Source organism: Passer domesticus, chromosome 3 (genome assembly GCF_036417665.1).
Source record: "Passer domesticus isolate bPasDom1 chromosome 3, bPasDom1.hap1, whole genome shotgun sequence".
In the NCBI taxonomy this organism is placed as follows: Eukaryota; Metazoa; Chordata; class Aves; order Passeriformes; family Passeridae; genus Passer; species Passer domesticus.
The window spans coordinates 39,651,036-39,669,628 of record NC_087476.1 but is presented as its reverse complement, the minus strand read 5'-3'; the positions used below and the strand labels follow the sequence as shown (position 1 = coordinate 39,669,628).

The 18,593-nt window shown below is 35.0% G+C and overlaps 1 protein-coding gene across 10 annotated transcripts in view; it reads right to left on the bottom strand.

Moving 5' to 3' along the window:
- FUT9 (fucosyltransferase 9) overlaps positions 1–18,593 on the bottom strand; it is a 149,314-nt gene that overhangs the window by 85,286 nt on the left and 45,435 nt on the right. Inside the window, exon 1 of one of the 10 annotated variants that reach the window (XM_064412719.1) lies at positions 15,107–15,175. The exons of the other annotated variants lie outside the window; for them this stretch is intronic. The gene's annotated coding sequence lies outside the window, so the exon portion shown is untranslated. Of the gene's footprint in view, positions 1–15,106; positions 15,176–18,593 lie in introns of those variants that run through there. 10 annotated transcript variants of the gene reach the window in all.

Below are 18,593 nucleotides of genomic sequence, written 5' to 3'. Positions count from 1 at the left end.
TCTACTGAGCTGTTACTCACGTGTAAAGAGTTAAGCACATGCAAAAGCATTTCCCAGGAATAATTTTAAGATAATGATCATCTTGGGTAGTTATTTAGAGAATATTGTACTGAAGCAATTTGGATCCAAGTGCCCTATTTTTGGTTTGAAAAAAGGCAAGAATAAGACACATGCACATGATTCCTCACACCTACATATGAGTACAAAATTTGAGTACCTCAATCTAAAAAAAGTGAACATTACCTTCGACAGTTGTAATGTGGGACAATAACATAGTAGCTTGGCCAATAGATTAAAAAAAAAAAAAAAGTTATTTTTCTTCTGGAAGTTCCACTTGATTGAAAATTTCATGATCAATTCCCAAATCGAGAGTTATAGTTTTCCCGGCATATATGTCTGTATCCTGTGTCCTTTGAAGACAGTGTAGCAATGTGTCAGTAAATATGAGAGAGAGGAACAGGCTTAATAAAATCAACAACAGATTTGTTTGAATAAGGATTTCATGATCAGGATTTTTACTAGCAGGCTGGAAAGTATCCAAGGTTACAAGTCCTTAGAGGGAAAGAATACACAAAGAGTGAAGACAAGCTGAAATTTAGGGTAAAAATATTTTACAATTTGAGAATTCTTGTCTTATATAGCAACTTTATATTTTCACTGTATTTCTGCAGTGCTAGATGGTACAAGCCTGACCTGTGCTGGCCCTAGAATTTCCATCTGTATGTATTAGGGCAAACTATATACCTTGGAGCTATTCCCTGCTCACTCTTTCCAGTTATTATTCCTAAAACTGACACACATGAGTCGGCAATAGTTGTACTAGCACAAGATAAGTGACTTTATGCTGCATTTTCCTCTCATCCACTTAAGAAAATTAAGTGATGCAGCATAGGTTTTATATGCAGAAGACTTCTCTTCCAGAGCATTATAAAATATTTAAGTCCATTTGTACTTAAATGAACTTAAATGTTCTCTGAAGTGAAATGTCCTTAATGTTGCAAATGGCCAGTTCTAGCCAGCTCATTTTTGTTCTTTTGTTGGTGTGTCCTTCACATAGGGGTGATTTTTGCCACCAAAAGAGTGTTACAGCTAGTGTAGAATTGAACATTTATCCGATCAAAATTTTTTCACTGCAAAAATATTTTTTTCCCCCTCTACACAGGAATTAAAATATCCAACCACTATGAAAACTGAAAAAAAACCTGTGCAGTTGTCCTACTGACACTACTGCACTACCAAAGAAGACACTATTGCCTTATAGAGGAATGTAAATTCAAATATAGGAATAAAATGGGTAAGGAAGATTAGCCAAAATTAAAAGAAAAACCAAACCATCAAAAAAAAACAAAAAAAAAACAAAAAAAAAACCACACCAAAAGATTCTTTGCTCAATCTTTTGGGCAACGAACTGCACTGTATTTAATTTTTATCTGGTAGAAGAGGATGGGAAAAAGAATAGTGAAATAAATCAAATTAATATATAAACCACTTTATATTTAAGTTAAAATATTTAAAAAATAATTCACTTTTAAAATTGCAAAATAATGAAAACATCAGTTACAAAAAGTAGCAGTAAACATCTCTATGATTCAGGTTTGCAATTCCACCAATAAACAGCATTCTCTGTGTCTACCAACTCATTTAGAGACAGAATGCTTGGTTTAATAAAAAATAATGAAATGCATTTTTAAAAAAATGTAGTTTGTTAGTTACAGATAATGTCTTCTGTTGTTTATAGGTAATCTGTTAGTTTATAGTTAGTTAGTTTATAGATAATATTTTAGATTATAGATAATCTCTTCATAGCTTCAAACTCACCAGCACTCATAGTGTACTATTAAGCTGTAAATTAACCATCTAAAGTGTTTGGCAGATACATGAAATGCTGGTTTGGATCCCTTTGTAATCACACCACCTGAGTCTTCTTGTCTTCATAAACCAAGATTATCCCTTTACACTTGGGCCCAAAGTTAAGAGGAAGCTAAAAACCAAAACAAAGCCTAATTTCACTAGCATAAGTGTGTATTTCCCCACAGACTTGAGTGAGAAGATGTTTTGTTTTATCTACTAAGCTATCTGCTACCATTAAGCTGCTGACAATTGATCAGATGGAAAAAAATCAGTGCAGAGACTAAGCATGGTCAGAATCAACCCTGTGACAATCATTGCCCTCTTTTCATCAAAGTTCTTAACAATGTAAAAGGCTCCTTTTCTTGGAAGTGGATCTGTTAATTTTTTCTCAGTGATCTGAAGTTTGCAAGAGTAAATGGTTTGCCTGACTTAAATTAGTTTTGCAAGAATTTCTGTGTAATGACAATGGTTCAAAAAAGGAAAAAATCAAAAGCCATATTGTGATGAGCAATTCTTGTGTGGAAGCACATCATGAAGGTGATTGTCTCTTTAGTATCATATTCCTTCTCTTTAGTACCTTATTCTTTTTTTTCCTTCTTCAGACCCAGTCTTTTTTTAAATCTTTAGCAAATACGATGTACGTCAAGAACAATGTGGAGTTCAGATTAACATAATTTCCATTACTTTCTCTAAAAACTGTTAAACACTGAGACTGTGGGCTTTCATGCACGCTTTTCATTACTGGTACATTTATGCTATGGTACTAGAAAGATGGATGCACCTGCTTGCTCTTTTGCATTGCAAAGAGCCCCCTTGATTTTAGTGAGGTAAAGCAAGCCTATGAGCATGCCTTTGCAGGATCAAAGCTTAGCTGCTTCAAACTTCAAGCTTCAGTAAAAACATGACATACCTAGGTCAAGTTTCTTTTCTGTTTTAATAATCTGTTTCTGTAATTGGTTTTGTTAAGTGCTCTGTTCTTCATCCTACCTTCTGTAATTGAATTTGTAGTTCAAACTTATACTTATTTAGCAATTTATCAAAATAAGACTGAAGCTAGATATGCTGCTTTTGACAACAAACCCCACAGAATAAATAAAGCAGGTAAAATTCTTTTCAGGAAAAATAAAGTCAAATCAACAGGTCAGGTAGAAATTCATATAAACTGAGACTTACTTAAACACACACACATAAGCACTCTTAGAATGAGACTGGAAAGGCAGAAATGAAATTGTTTTCTTGAAGATTAGGTGTTTATGAATTGCACAAAAATATTGCCCAGATGTTTCAATTTAAAGCCTAAAATAGCTATTTGTTAAAGCCTATAATAGCTCCATAAGTGGACATTAAATAAGTAATGGAGTGACACACAGGGAAAAAGTTTCTGTGTTCCTCTGACAGAGTTTTAAAGTGCAGACAACCCAATGAGACTTATGCACTTTATATTTCAAATTATTTGCATGAATCTTGCCACATGACTGTATTTCCTCTGAAGATTTTTCTTCCTGTCATTGAGATCTACTTTGTGCATTCACACCATACTGGTTTGCTAGGTGGAACAGTAATGTAAATGCCTTTAAAACTGACTATCTGATTTGGGAGTTTGCTTTGTAGACAGAAGGCAAAGAAGTCAGATTTTGTGTCAGTCGCTCATGAATCAATTTGACCAAGCCTGGCTATGGTGGAGCTTAAACTGCTGATTAGCTACAGATGGAAGTAAGCTTAGCATCTAGTAGCTTAGAAGTGACCAGTTTATGGAATGGATATAACGATAGAAAGTGGATTAATCTTGGCTTTGTTTATTCTCATCAGCCTTCAACTTGATTATTTACCTAGAAAATATTATGCACAAAAGACACTGTCTTTGTGCATTTTGCTCTGGCTGTCATAAATAACATAGCCTTGAGCATTTGGAAGATGACTTTTAGGCCACTGCTTTACTTCTCTTTTTCTGTCTTCAGAACATGGTCAGAAGTCCTGAGTGATGGTACTGATCGCTTTTGATTCATCTAACTTTTCTTCTAGAGTATTTGAGCCAAGTACTTGACATTCTTTCTCAGGTCTTGCCTGTTGTCTCCTGGTTTTGGTCAGCTAAAGACTTTTCCAGATGGTGAATAATCATAAGGAAAGACAATAAGTTATAATCAGAGAGAAACACTGCAGACTGGGGCTGAGTGGGAGCAGTGTGTTTTCCTGTTCTTAATGATCTTCCAACTATGCTCCACATGCTGGAACTACCTGATCATGCACAATATTCTCATCCTTCTGTTGCTATCTTCCTGGTACTGAAATTAGCATAACTTTTTTTTCTCCAGTAGCTCTTCTGACTAGCAATTAAATACAACTAAAGACATTTGCTTACTTTATAATTTATCCGTGCAACTGGGCTGTCTTATAATTTGTTTCAAACTGTGCATTAGAATTTCTATTATAAAATGCACTACGAAGGAAAAACTTCTGCTACTGCGGAAGAATGCAGCTGGGCAGCTACTAATAATGTAAGTAGAATTCAAACAGCTTGATCCTTTTAAAGTTTGTTGGCATTTAAATACTTAAATATTCTAAAAATTGTGTAAGCAAACAGGATACTTCCAATTGACTTCCATGTCAAAAACTTACCAGTATTTAGACACTTTGATGCCAACCATGCATACTGACCTGCTTCACCTCTATAAAGTGAAAGTAACTTCCTTTTTAATCAGTATTGTTCTATTGAAAGTCTTCATCTTTCCTTTAGTAGAAGTGTCTTTTGAATAGCTGAGCCCTTTTTTTGCCATTCACTGAGAATTTTCAAACTTTTGTGACCAGTGAGGCACGGTGCTTTGGGAAACCAGTATGGCATTGTGCAACTAAAGATATAACACACACAAGGGTAGACTGATAGTGACAAACCTTGACTCTGACACTTTTCAGCTCTATGTTTTGGCTTTCCAATCCAAGTAACATTCTTCAACCCTTTTTATGTGGGTGGAGAATTTATTTACCTGAATTACCATTTGTAGGAAATGTGATTCAAATAAAGAAAGGAATAGTCTGAACTAAATTCAAGTGTTGCACAACTTTCCAAAAATGTGAATTCATTGTTCATAAATTAGACTGAATAACTTTTCCTACTTTGCTTTCAGAAAGCATTGACTTGGCATCATCATGTTATTCTATATCTTTTTGTGCCTCTGAGGCAACTCCTCTGCTCTTTATCATTGCATGTAATTATTTATCTTCCTCCTAGGTAAATTTATCTACAGCTATCTATATCTTCAGTCTGCATGTAAAGGAAAAGGACTTCATTGGATTTCCAAGTTAGTCTACAGTAGATCAGTATTTGAACATTGTAGTTTATAGCAACTCTGGAAGGATTCTTGTATGCTTTTACTCAGCTACACTAGTTTTTTGTAGGAGAGTGTCAGGTGAAACTTTTCTGAAGTAAAAAATATACTCCTAAAAATGTCTGTGGAAACCAGATCCTAGGAATCATAAAATCTTCCATTTCATTTTCAATTCTGCCATCATATCTATCCTGCCTTGAGGAACATGAGATCCCAAGGCCTGAGTGGTGAGAACTCTTGCTCAGTTCTCAACGCTTAGCCCAGCTTGATGGAAATGAACTCAATACGAGTTCATCAGCAAAGAACAGAAAGAATAGGATGGGATTTTTCTGACTGTTACAATTCTGAGATTGCATTTGAGCCCACAGTTTTCTTATTAAAATGAAGTAGGGAAACAAAGGCCCACAGGCAATTGTACATATAAACCCAAGTTACTGGGTCATAAAAAGATGATATATTTACCATAATTTTAACACAGTGTGAGACAAGCAGCAGATATTGGTCTCAGTGAACAAACCTCCATCTTTTTCTTAGCATCTGGACCTGTAAATTTCTAAAGCAATAATGCCATAATGAATACAAAGGTTTCTGCCATCTGTTTTATTTTATGAGGATTATTTGTTGCCCTTGTGATTTTGGAAACTTTCCAATAAATATTCCAGCAAATTTGAGAATAGAAATAGCCAGGTATGAGGCATATGACCGTTATTGTGTCTGATGTGCAATAAACACGAAGCAGTGAGGAAACACAAAGGAGAAGATAAAAATAGAGTACCAAACATAAGGAAACAAGCATTAACAAATATAAAGGATATTTGATTTAAAAAAAACCACTTCACTAACATTTCACAATTCTGCACATAAAAAAAATAAATTAAGATTAAGGCTGTGATTTCAAACACTCAAAAGCAGCAAATATGTTCTTGAACTTCTCATCAACTGCATAGAGGTCCCTTATGGCTTTATGAGAAACTGTGCTGCCTGAGAGGAGCTCAGGTGACTGTGAGGCGTGGAGCTTGTGACAAAGATGAAAAGATTCTGATGACATATAAAAAATGGACAGCAGCCAACAGCTCTAAAACAGGAGTACCAAGATGACACTTTAAACTAGGAAGAAATTATTGTAAAATCATTACCTTTGGTAGAAGAATTGACAACAAGTTAACACATGGCATTTCTATTTCATTTTGTGAGGCACTGCATAAAATTTATCTTTCCTGTATTCAAGTGCCTGAGAATGTCCTGTTGTCACTGTGAACTAATGAGATACACTTTCTCTCATCTGCTCAAAGTTGCAGCAGGAATAGTCTCAGACTTTCCTATACCAATGTCTTCCAAACATAAAAAGAAAAAATTAACAAAGCACAAGTAGATTTAGAAAAACATTGCTGTGATCAGGGGATTATACTAAGATGAATGGTGTTTTGAACAAAATAGAGAACTAGCTGTTCTGATTTGTATTCAGATTCTTAACACAGTATTCTTTTTGATCACAGAAAAGTGGGATCATCTAAAGATGATAGAGACCCTTGAAATTTTTAATTTGAGCTTTTTATTTTTATAAAATTCCATTTAATAAAAAGAAATTAATTGTAAATCTATGAAATGAAAAAAAAGAGAAGGAAAATTCCAGCCACTCCTCAAAATCTGAATGGAAAAGGTCTCAGGTTTCTTTTTCAGTTTGTTTGACATTTGTGAGCAAGTGTTAGGTGTTTGTCTAGGGTCTCTAGAATGTGGCAGAGAGCTATTGCAAAATTCAGGTTAGAATGTTCATAGCAAAATCAACTCTGCTATCTCAGCTCTCAATCTGTATAACTTTGCTTACTGTTGCAATGTTCTCCTGAGTTGCTATTAACATGTTTGACCAGTCAACAAACAAATAAAGCAAATAAAGTGTTTACTTTGAAAAAAAATAACAGAGCTGCAATCCATAGGGAAGAGAATATGAGTTGCCAGGGTTATGAGAGGACTACGGAAAGATGTTCCAGTTCAGTATTTGTTCAGAGTTTTCTCTTTTCAGACTAAGATAGTCATAAACAAATTAAATTAAAGTAAAATAACATGGTCTGTGTTTGTAAAGGCATTGTCAGATAGCAGAAAAAAATGACAATGCCTCTTTGTAGCAGTTGTGGGAGGACACAGTCCTGGACAGGAAGGCTTCAGAGAATATTGATGAAAAGAGAGCAAGACCATGAAATGGAAACAAAGTGATAAGGAGTCCTGGAGGCATTGATTTATGAGAAAGATCAAAAAGGTAAAAGAAATCTATCGCTAATCAGTGACTGAGGATGAAAGACAGCAATGGATGTGGGCATGCTTTATAGTCATGCAGGGAAATGTTACTGGAATAATAGGGGTTTTCGGGGATTGGCAGCTCAGTGATCTCATTCCAAGATGATCTAAAAGACCTCCGTAGGCTGACTAACATTTGAAAGCAATGGAAATAGAAAAGGCAGCAATTGAATACAGGTGATAGAGACAACACAATTAGATTTTAATTTCAAATTCAGCATATTAATGTTAAACTGGAGCTGGGAGAAATAATTGGCCATGCTAACTGCTATAGTGGCTGGCCTCAGCCTATATCCTCTTTTTTTCCATGGTTATCCATATCATACTGGGCAAGGAAAATGTAAGGATCATGTATGTCTATGGAGCTAAGTGGCTTATGGGGCAGGATATATACAAGATACTCATTCAGCCTAATTCAATGCATGGGGCTGTGGAAAGTATTGAACCTTACTCACTCTTCACAGTGACTGACTCATCTGCCATTGTCTCAGGACAGATGAATGACCTCTTACCCTAATGACCACAGACACACTGCCATCCAATTGGAAAGAAACTCTTTTGTTGACCCAAAATGAAATATATTCATATTTATGTATGAATATATAAATAAAATACTGAAGAAATTTTCTTGTGTGTGAGTTGATGAAGAGGTTTAAATACCTGCCTCCAAAAGGGCAGCCCTTCGTTTAGCATATGAATTACAGAGTTTGATTGGTACATCTGGAGAGGAAGAAAGCCAGAAATATGTTTACTTTTTTTCTCTTGAAGACACGAAAATCCCTGTATGCTCTAGTGAAAGAAAAAAGCACAGCATGTCTATGAATGTACCTGTCTGCTAAAGATAATCCTGGCTCCAGGATTTCTGGCACTTAAAAAAAAAAACTATGAGTGGGATTTAGTATATCAGGAAAGAGTGAAAAAGGTATTATTTGAAGATTCAAACAAGCTTGGTACTGCTTTCAACAGAGGTGGTTTAGATCATGTGTTCTTCTCAAGAATACCTATTCAGAAGAAAAGAAAATGCCAAAGTTGCACTAAATGAGCAGTGAAGGTCATACGAGTGCACCCAAATAGACCATTTCAATAAAACTTTGCGTTAATTTGGACTAAGAATGGCTTATCTTTCATGAGCTCTCCCATTCGCATTGCTAGGTTGACTTGGGAATGACCATCTTACATAGGCTTTTGTGTTTAACTAAGATATTTCTTGGTAAAAAGTGTTTTTGGTAAGAATTTTTTTTTGCCATGGTGACCAAGCAAGTAGATAAGGGCTAATGGCCAGGGCTACGATTCAGAGTGATTTAAGCAGGCTGGAGGAAAGGGCCAGAAGAAAAGGTTGCAAATTTCCACAACAAATGCCAAGTCCTGCACCTGGGCAGAAGACCCCTTGTCATGACTTGGGAACAGGTCTGCTGTAAAGGAGCTGAAGATCTTGGCAGACAGGAAGCTGAATGTGAGCCAGCTCTGTGCCCTGGCAGGAAAGGCCAGCAGCCTCTGGGCATCCAGCCAGTAGACCAAGGGAAATTATTAACCCCCACTCTTCAGTGCTCAGATGACACCCAGACCCTGTGGCAAGGTACCAGGTCCCCCAGTACACGAGTGGAGTCAATTTAGTGAAGGACAAGCAAGATGTTCAGGGGCTGGAGCATGCCCTGTGAGGAGAAGCTGAGGGACTAGTGCTTTTGAGCCTGGAGAAGAGGTGGCTTTGGGGACACTTAACAGCTCTTCACACCTACAAGGTGGTCCCTGAGTCATGATCCTCTCTAGTGGTGTATGGAGAGAGACAAAGACATGATGGACATAAGCTTTAAAAAATAGAGAAATTTTTTCATTCTGAAGACAGCCAAGCTGGTCAGAGATGTCAAGTAGTCTCTGTCCTTGGAGATTTACAAGACTCAGCTGGACACAAACCTGAGCACCCAGTCTGATCTCAGATCTGAGACTACTTTGAGCAGAACACTGAACTTGAAATGTCATAAGGTCCATTCCTGCCTCAGTTACTCTTGGATTCTTACTCAATGACACTGCCAGTTCAGTTGGGTGGTCTTGCATGGTCTAGGCAACTGTAATCTACTGAAAGTTTTAAATGAGAGTACTACATTGAACTGAAATCAGAGGGGACTATAGCTATCAAATTTACTGGAGCACTAGGTTTAATACCTAATATCACATCTGTTTAAATGTGTCACAAACTTCATAAATACTTCAGTACCACCTACTCAAAGGAAAAAAAAAAAAAGAGTAAGGCTCTTTCTGCTCACAGTTACAGTGACTTAAGTGTTTGCTTTTCCACATTTTTTCATGTGTAAAGATGAGTACATTCACTGATGTCCCATAACACTAACAAATAAAATATGATGATTCAGTGCTTAACCAAGGGAAAATGAACTGCACATAGAATTCATATAGCTCTCTTCTTATTTACCTGTATAATTTATGAAACCTATAAAAATCCCCAAACAAAAAGTCCTAGCAAAAAAAAATCAAACCAAACCAACAAAAACTTTTTAATGGATTGAACCCTAGAACAAGATTAATTTCAACAATTCAATTTATTATTTAATCAAGAAATACAGAATTCTGGATATGCTACCAAAACATTTTAAAAAGCAATTTAATAATGTTCAAGTGACTGACAATACAGTAGCACTATCCTTAGGCTTCATTTTGAATCTAATTTATTTAATTCAAAATGTCCAACAATACAGCAAGCAAGGCAGTCTTTTCCAGTTTAACTAAAGCCTTAGAGGTAAAGAAATGACATACTACAGAAACTATAAATGTTATGGGTTTTTTGCTTGATTTTCCATTAAAAATTATTTTAAATAGAAAGACATCAATTTTGTCTTATAATTACTTTTGTCAGGGTTAACAATTTTATACCTAGCTGACTGATTTTTTTTTCCTGGTTATAGTCTCTGCTGAAAAAATATTATGTTTGAAATCAAAGACAGTTATGGTATATCTGGAAAATTTACTTTTAAAATCTGTAGACACTATTTATATTAATATACATTATTATTATTATTATAACAAAGGTTATAAAGATTTTATGACTTGGAGTGGATTCATGTTTCCATTTATGTTTGTTGTGCTAGATCACGAGTCTCCATAACACTAATAAACATGGTTTAAAATTATCTTCTTTGTCTATTAATTTTCCTTTTACATTGTGAATACTTCCTTTCTGTCTTCCTTCCTCCTTCTAACTTTTGGAAGTTCTAGTTGTCTCTATGTTTGAACCGCATATTTCTTCTCTAATTATTCTTTAATTCCTTGCTTCCTTCTCCTTCCTTTTTACACATTTGTCTTCCTTTTTATTGCAATCCATGACTTGGCATTTGTCACTCTTAAAAGAAGACCTCATGGGATCTGTAATATCTCATGAGACATAATAGCATGAGGGAGAAGCACACAACCTATTGAAAGAGAAATGGAAAAAATTCAGTGTGGAGGGTGGCCATACTGAATTGCCCGTCTTCCAGTCACTGTCCCTTAGATATCAGGAGTCTAAGAGTGATAGATGAAAGAGCAGAGCAATTAAACATCATCAGCAAAGAGCAGCTGTTGTGGTGGCCAAGGAGGGAAAAGGCAATGTCATATTGTACCAAAAAAGTTACATATATATATACATATACATGAACTAGCATTGCTGTTATATTTCCCTTCCTGTGTTTCAGTTTTCAGAGATGGAAAATCTCTATTATTCCTTTCAATATATTTTGATATCAGAATTGATCTCTTTTAAACACTGTCTCCATTAACAACTGCATGCTTTCACCACAGTCTGCATAATTAAGAAACTACTGTGACTACCCTAAAGTAATGAGAAACGTGCAAATTAAATTGGCTGTGGAAGATGTTAGAAATTTCTAATTGGGGAATGCATCCCCTTGGAGTATGAAATCATAAAAGTACACAAATCAGACCACTGCTTAGTTTCATTCTAAGAACAAAGCTGTAATTCGTTGCAAGTTACACAAAAAGCCAGATATCAAATTATCTTCAGAAGTCACACTAAAACTGTAGTTCTGGAATTATATTCAAATACAAGAATATATATATTTTATCAGAAGAGTTTTATATAGATATATATATATATATATATATACACACATATATACACACATATATACACACATATATATAAATATAATTACAGCAGAAGAGTTATCTCCTGGACTGTAAAATGACAAAAGGTATCACTTCTCTGAGACTGGAATTAATTTTGTACCACATTCAAGAATTAAAGATGGCAACATCTATTTTTAAAGGTGAGAAGATTTCCAACTATATAACTTGGGATTAAAAAAAATCTATCAAGCAATCAAGGATAATGTGCATAAATATCACAAATAATGAATATATTTTGACAGAAAATTATAAAAATTTACTAAGATTTAGTCAGTATAAGAAGAATTGATTTTTTTCTAGGGAGTGTAAAAAAAAGATACTTTTTATGGGGACTTAAATTACTTATAATATAAAATATTATAGAAATACTGTATGCTTTCTCTTGAAAACATTGAAATAAACCAAGTTAGAGAAACCCAGATTTTATTGGTCTGTGTAAATCACCATGTGTGATTTGTCTCAGACTGGTGGTTTCTAAAATAGTGACCTGCTGTAACTTTAAAACAAGATGTGTCTTCTTCCAAGTTTGATGTTCAGGCAAAAAGCTTTTAATCTTTGTGCCAATTTTTTAGGATAGGTAGTAATGCCCTACTGCCATGGGTGTAATATAAACTCATGTGTCTGATGGCCTTGTATTAGCCCAGCTCTCCAGGAGAATTTCGGATCATGCTTCAATAAAAATAAAGTGACAGGCACATATCTGAAGGAAAGAAATTCTGCCCAAAACAGATACACTGTTTAGCCATATGATGCTGAAATTTAACAGTAGGAATGTAATCTGGTTTTAAAAAAGAACAACATGACAGGGTTTGGGATAATACAATATGAACAGAAAGCTTTTTAAACATAAAATTCTCAGAATAATGAGAAAGTTACAGCTCAGAACGGAGAAACACAATACAGCTCCACAGAGACACTTGCAAACAACTGCCCTGCACAGAAGACCTTAATCATATATGCTGTTCAGCTCTTGTTTTTAAGACCTCTAACAATCATCTTTTCCTTTTTTCATTCATTTATATTCTATGAACATCTTTAAAGAAGAGGAAGATGAGACATCAGTGTGTACTGTCATAAACAAATTATCCCAGACTCTCAATAGCTTCTTCACTTTCAGTTTGTGCATGGGGTTCTGGTATTCTGACAGGGGCTACTGCTGATGTGATGGTCCAAAATATCTCAGTTTCCCTTTCTTTCCGTATGTTTCTTCTCTCAAAGTCACTGGGGATAACAGAGACTTTTGGCAATGCAGGGGGGGAGACGGCAGATCCTGTCCTCCTGAATACAAGATTTTGGTAGAGACATTCCAGTGATGATCCACAATAATAAAAAAGAAGACAAAGAGTAAGGAAAGACACATTTGTTGTGTGACCCAGCACATACTTTACTAAAATGAAAAGTACTCCTTGAAATTGTATTCCTAACACAGTTCGGAGTATGTGCAGACACAGGCATTTTGATTAGAATTTTGTGATCCTAAAAGGGAAAATTCTCCATGAGATGAAGCAGTACTTCAAAAGTGTTTTAAGATTTTGAATTGTTTTTTGGAGTTTGATGCTAAAAGTTTCACTGTGGCCTCTGAAGTACCATAATTTGTGTCTTCTTTTGTAAGATCACATGCCATTTCCCAGATAAAATGCTACTATACCTGCAGCTCTGCTAGTTGACCTTGTAATTATGTAATTTATTTTTCTTAGTTCCTTTTTCCTCCCACTTTTTAGGATGCTGCTATCTTTCATTATTCAAAGTACATTCAAATCACATTTTGAGTGATTTATATTGATCGTGCTTTTATGCAATCATCCCTTTGTTCTCATGCCTGTGTTTCAGTGATTGTCAGTATGTACATTTATTACACCATTAGCAGAAAATATTTCTCTTTAGGAGTAAATCTATATCTAATTTTTGACCTATAAATATAATATTTGATAACTTTTTTGTATAGTTCAAGGCCTGAATATAGTTGCTTTTTCTCTTTGCTATCTATTCTCCAGACTGAAAATATTAGCTGCTACTTTTTCCAAGTACTCAATAAGTTATTAAACTATTTAATGAGTGAGAAGTATTTCGAAATACATCCTTACCATGATATTTGTAATTAGAGGAATTCAAATAAGTGAAAATGCTTTTTTGCCTTTGCAAGCTAAAATATGTTTTTGTTTCTAGTTGCAAAAACTTATACAATATTGTAATTTGATTCTCAATAATGATCAAATATTTGTGCTGAACCACAAAGATCCTTACCCAAAGAGAATATAACAAATTATACTACATGTAACATAATGAATATAAGACTGAGGAATGAAGGCAGAAGGACAATACAGTAAAAGCAGAGGAGTTTCCTGCATAACAGGATCATATTTTATCACAACTATGCTAATGTTTGGAAGGATAGATCCAAGTCAGGATTATTTATTATGCTATCTAGATAAATAGATAAGACATATCTAAGTAGATAAATGACTGCTGAGATTCTTGCAGACATCACAGAAGAACAGGCTGATCAGAGGGGCTTTAAGGAAAAGAGTAAGAGCCCTGTAGGTGTTTTAGAATTATGTAAAAGGAGATCACAAAGGAAAGAAGAGGTCATGGGAGAAAGGAGAAGAACTTGAGAGTACAGTACCCATCTTGAAGCAGTTGAGGTGCCTGCAGAGTGTGCCAGCAGAACCACCACTACAATCTGTACCTGAAAGATTGGCTGGTAGAATGGACAGTGTGCAAATGTGCAAAATCCTAATAGCAGTGAGAAAGGGCACAAATCTTGGCAATGGCAAAAAGGAATTAGAACTGAAGGAGTAACAATAAATACAGCGACAAGCGCTCATAGATTTTTAATCTGTATGACAAAACCAGAAAGAAATGGTGCAAAGACACAGCATTATTTAATTTTCATGTTTTAAGAAGACAGCTGTGTCAAGGAAAATAGCTCCTGGAGAAGATACAGTTTATTTCCAAACATATTGCTCTCTGTAGTTAAAGTGTGCTGTCATATCAATACTCTGTACAGCTCCATGTAGTGACTTGGAGCTGTGCTTCACTTTCAGACTGATTATTGAGGTTTTTCACAGAAATGGTTTACTGAGAATGGAATAAAATTGTCCCCTAAGAGCAGGCATCATAAATGACTGCCAATACGATGAAGAGAAAATAGTGCCTGAAATAATGTTTGATTTGAGCATTCTTATTCTAAAGCAAAACATTACAAGGATACACAAATCTGGCAATGTATTTATTCTGTTATAGATGAGCAGTTTTCAGTATATGGAATCTTTACAACTGTAATATTTAATTTCAAATAATTTAGTTGTTTTATTTATCTTTTTTTTAACAGGAGGACAGTAACCTAAAAAGTACACAAAGAAAAGACTTTATCTAGGCCAGTCCTATTTCCTGTGTTCTTTCAGATCAAAAGCCTGATATTGTGAAGGCAAACAAGCATTTTCATACCTATCCAGACTCTGCAATCAACTCTACTTTTCTGCTGTAATGAGGATGAATTTATTCACCTGTTCAGTGAACCCCAGGTGTGGAGTGAATGCCTGGTCTCTGTCCCAGCCCTTCTGTGCACCTGCTCCAAAACTTTGGTTCCAGCAAGTAAGACCTATTAATTGAAATAACACTGTTAAATAATTCAAGAGCAAATTTTCCTTGTTTTTAAAGCTCCAAAATTCTATTTCCTCTTTAAGTCAAATACTGGACCAAAACATGTCAGAGAGACTGAGCAATTTACTGAGCACTTAATTATTGAGTGTAAATTTTCTCAAGTGCCTCAATAATGGGTAAAAACAAGTAAAGGTGTATCCAGAAAGAGGTTCAATTTAACCTGAGTGTTATGAATTTAATACTGGTCTCTTGGCCAATTTACATATGGGTAACTCCTGTCTATATTGCTTTTGCAATTCAACTGGAAAATATAGGTTTCCTTTTTCACCTTTTAACATCTCTACTTTGCTGCCACGTGTCATCAATCTGTTGCTGCATTTTGACTCCAAAATTATCTTTTATTTTTTTGTGGCTTCATTTAACTTAGTGCTCATTAAATAAGGGGCCAATCCTTCATCTTCAATTCACACCTGCACTTTTATTCACATTTATGTTCTTTACTTATTCAGGCCATTCATTCATAAGTGTAAAGTTGCAAAAAATCCCTTTGTAATTTAAAGCACTTACAGATGAACCAGGAATTTCTAGGAACTCTGCTAGGCAATCTCTTGCCTCTTTTAACCAGTGCTATAGGGTGTAGAGAAAGATCCTAGAAACACTCCCTTTTTTCTCTTATTTAATTTTTTTTAATAGTATATGTGTTTTTCTCAGTTAGGTGTTTTGTCCAGATCCCACAGTTTGAGCCTCAAAACATGAAAACATGAAGCCCCAAGACTTTTCATGTTTCTAAGTAGCAATGGTAATAATGATGGTAGGTCTTTTTTATTCCCATTTTATTGTATGACACAAGATATAATGCCAGTCTGGTAATCTCAGGATTGTCCTCACTATATTGCATCTCATGTAACCACTCACAAGTCTGCTAAGTTAGTATGAAAACATCAGAGCCTTGCTGGTTTATGTCCATTTTTTTTTCACTTTGCACTGGTAAACACATGGGGAGAAGAAGACCTTCCCTTTAGACTGTTTCATTTTGGATCAAAATTGAAGTTCTTTAAGTTAATAGCCTAATACCCACTAAGCTAAATGCCTAATAAATTCTGTGCATTGGATGAAATATCAGAAATTAATTCCATTTAGCTTAGAATACAGAATATGTGTTTCTAACTTAAAAGAAGCGGAGTGACTTTATCATGTGCATTATTGGGAATTATTTTAGACTTGTTGTCAAACAGGCTCACTTAACTATTCAAAAAGCCTTGCAGTTTTCATTCTGCATCAGGAGAAAAAGCTTGAACAGCAAAAGGGTCAGGCAGAGAGGGAAGTGCATTAGTTGAACATGCCAAAGGGTAACCAACAGAGAGAGAAACCACTCATCCTTTAAAATTAAATTTCAGTGTGTGTGCTGTGTATTCTATATTCAGTGCTGTTCTTTTTACTGTTATTGAAGCTCTTTTCCAGTTCAGAGCCAACAGCTGTAAGTGTAACTGATCTGGATTAATTTACACTGCATTTTGTAACATTTATTTTGACAAATAAATTTTTATTAAAATAATCAATTTCAGCATATCATTATCAGCCACAATTTCCTCCTGCAACGTTACCAGTAAATTTCAAATAAACTAGATGCCTGAGAAATAAATAGAATTTAGGTTCTAAATAAGTTTAATATAAGTTCTACATCTGTAAAACTTTGAGATCAATACTTCTGAGGCTGTGGAATGCTCTAGTTGTATGAATATGATGTGAATTAAACTACTGCCATGACTGATGAATTAAAATACGTTATTTATTATTTCATCTCAGTCTCATTTAAATCTTTGTTTTGTTCCGATGTCCAAGTTGAATTCTCCTCATTTTCCCCATTTACTAACTGACACAGCCTACAGAATTGCTTTTAGGATACTCTAAGGCAAATCTTTTGCTTCAGCAGACATGGTAAATTCCTAGCAGTGTTAAAATAACCAATTTGTTTAAGAACTTCAGTTTCTGAACTGACTTCTTATGCTTGAGATATACTCTTTGTGTACTGATAAAAGACATGAATATGAAACTAAAGTATGCATGTTGGTAAGTACCATTTTAATATGAAAATGCAGTTTGAGTATGAATGTGAGGATGTGTTCATAATTCTCCATTTTTTGGAGAGCCTTAAGCCCTGTATAAATTCCACAACATTTGGATTGGGAAGTGTCAGATCTAAAGGTCATGACGATATGAAACTCCATAAGGTTCTGTTTTTATTCTGTGTTCTGTTTATTCAGCATGCTGGGCTATGCTGAATGCTCTACTTTGTTTTGGATGCTGTCTGTTGCTAGTACTGGTAGATAAAGATGCTGGCCTTACACATCATCTCAGCACCAGAGATGTCTAGAGGAATGAGCTCTAAATTTAGTGTAGGAGATTAATGAAAGCAGCTGATGGACTGGACTAGTATTTCTTATGTTACAATAATGTTTGGCAGTGCACATGTAAACATACATCTATGACTTCAACATAGTCTTATGTTAGGGTATGGTAGTGTTGCAAAAGCTTTGAAAGCCAGGTTCTGACCGTTGGATGTGTATAAATGTTAAGTCCTAAAATAACATTAGTCAAGACTTTACATATTTTGTCTTATTTGTCAAAATTATGAGCCGTGACTGATCAGTAATACTTGGAATTTTATAATCTGTGATTGAAAAGTCAAAACAGTGTAAAATAAATTTTTATCTCCTGTGCACAATAAAATTGGTGTAAATATGTACAGAGAGAAGAAAAAACCTGTATTTCAAAAGTAAAAACAATGTTTTGCTCTCAAAGGAAAGGAAGCAAAAAAAAACAAAGGAAGCTCTTTGGAGCAAATTTGGATTCAATATTTTTATATAAGAAAATAATGAGTTTTCAGAAACCAAATTGGTGAAACAACACATTCAATTATTACTTTATTTTGTTTTGTTTTTCAAGAAATGCTCTGCAATCTGTAATGAAAATTCTGGTCAGAGCCATGAGCATGACCAGATTCCTCCTGCGTGAATGATCTTTAACCCAGGATTGGAGAGAGCTGAGGTCAGATATTGAAGCCCAGTTCAAGCATTTGATTAAACAAAGATGGCTGATGGCAATGAATTTAGGGTCACACTTATAGATCAAAACCCAAGCCAGAGCCCGAGGATAACCTATGTCACATGGCCATGGACAAACGTCTTTCTCCTGAAGTGGGGCAGATTTATCAATACTGCTGGCTGAATTGACTCTGCATATTTTGCCAGACTCCAAACCATGTTTCAACATTACTTAGCTGCAGAGAAAATTAAGGCAGGGAACATGCTAAAACCTAACCAGTGTAAGATGATGATAATGACTTGCTTGTTTAGCTAATACTGATGTAGCCTTAGTGTCCTACATTCC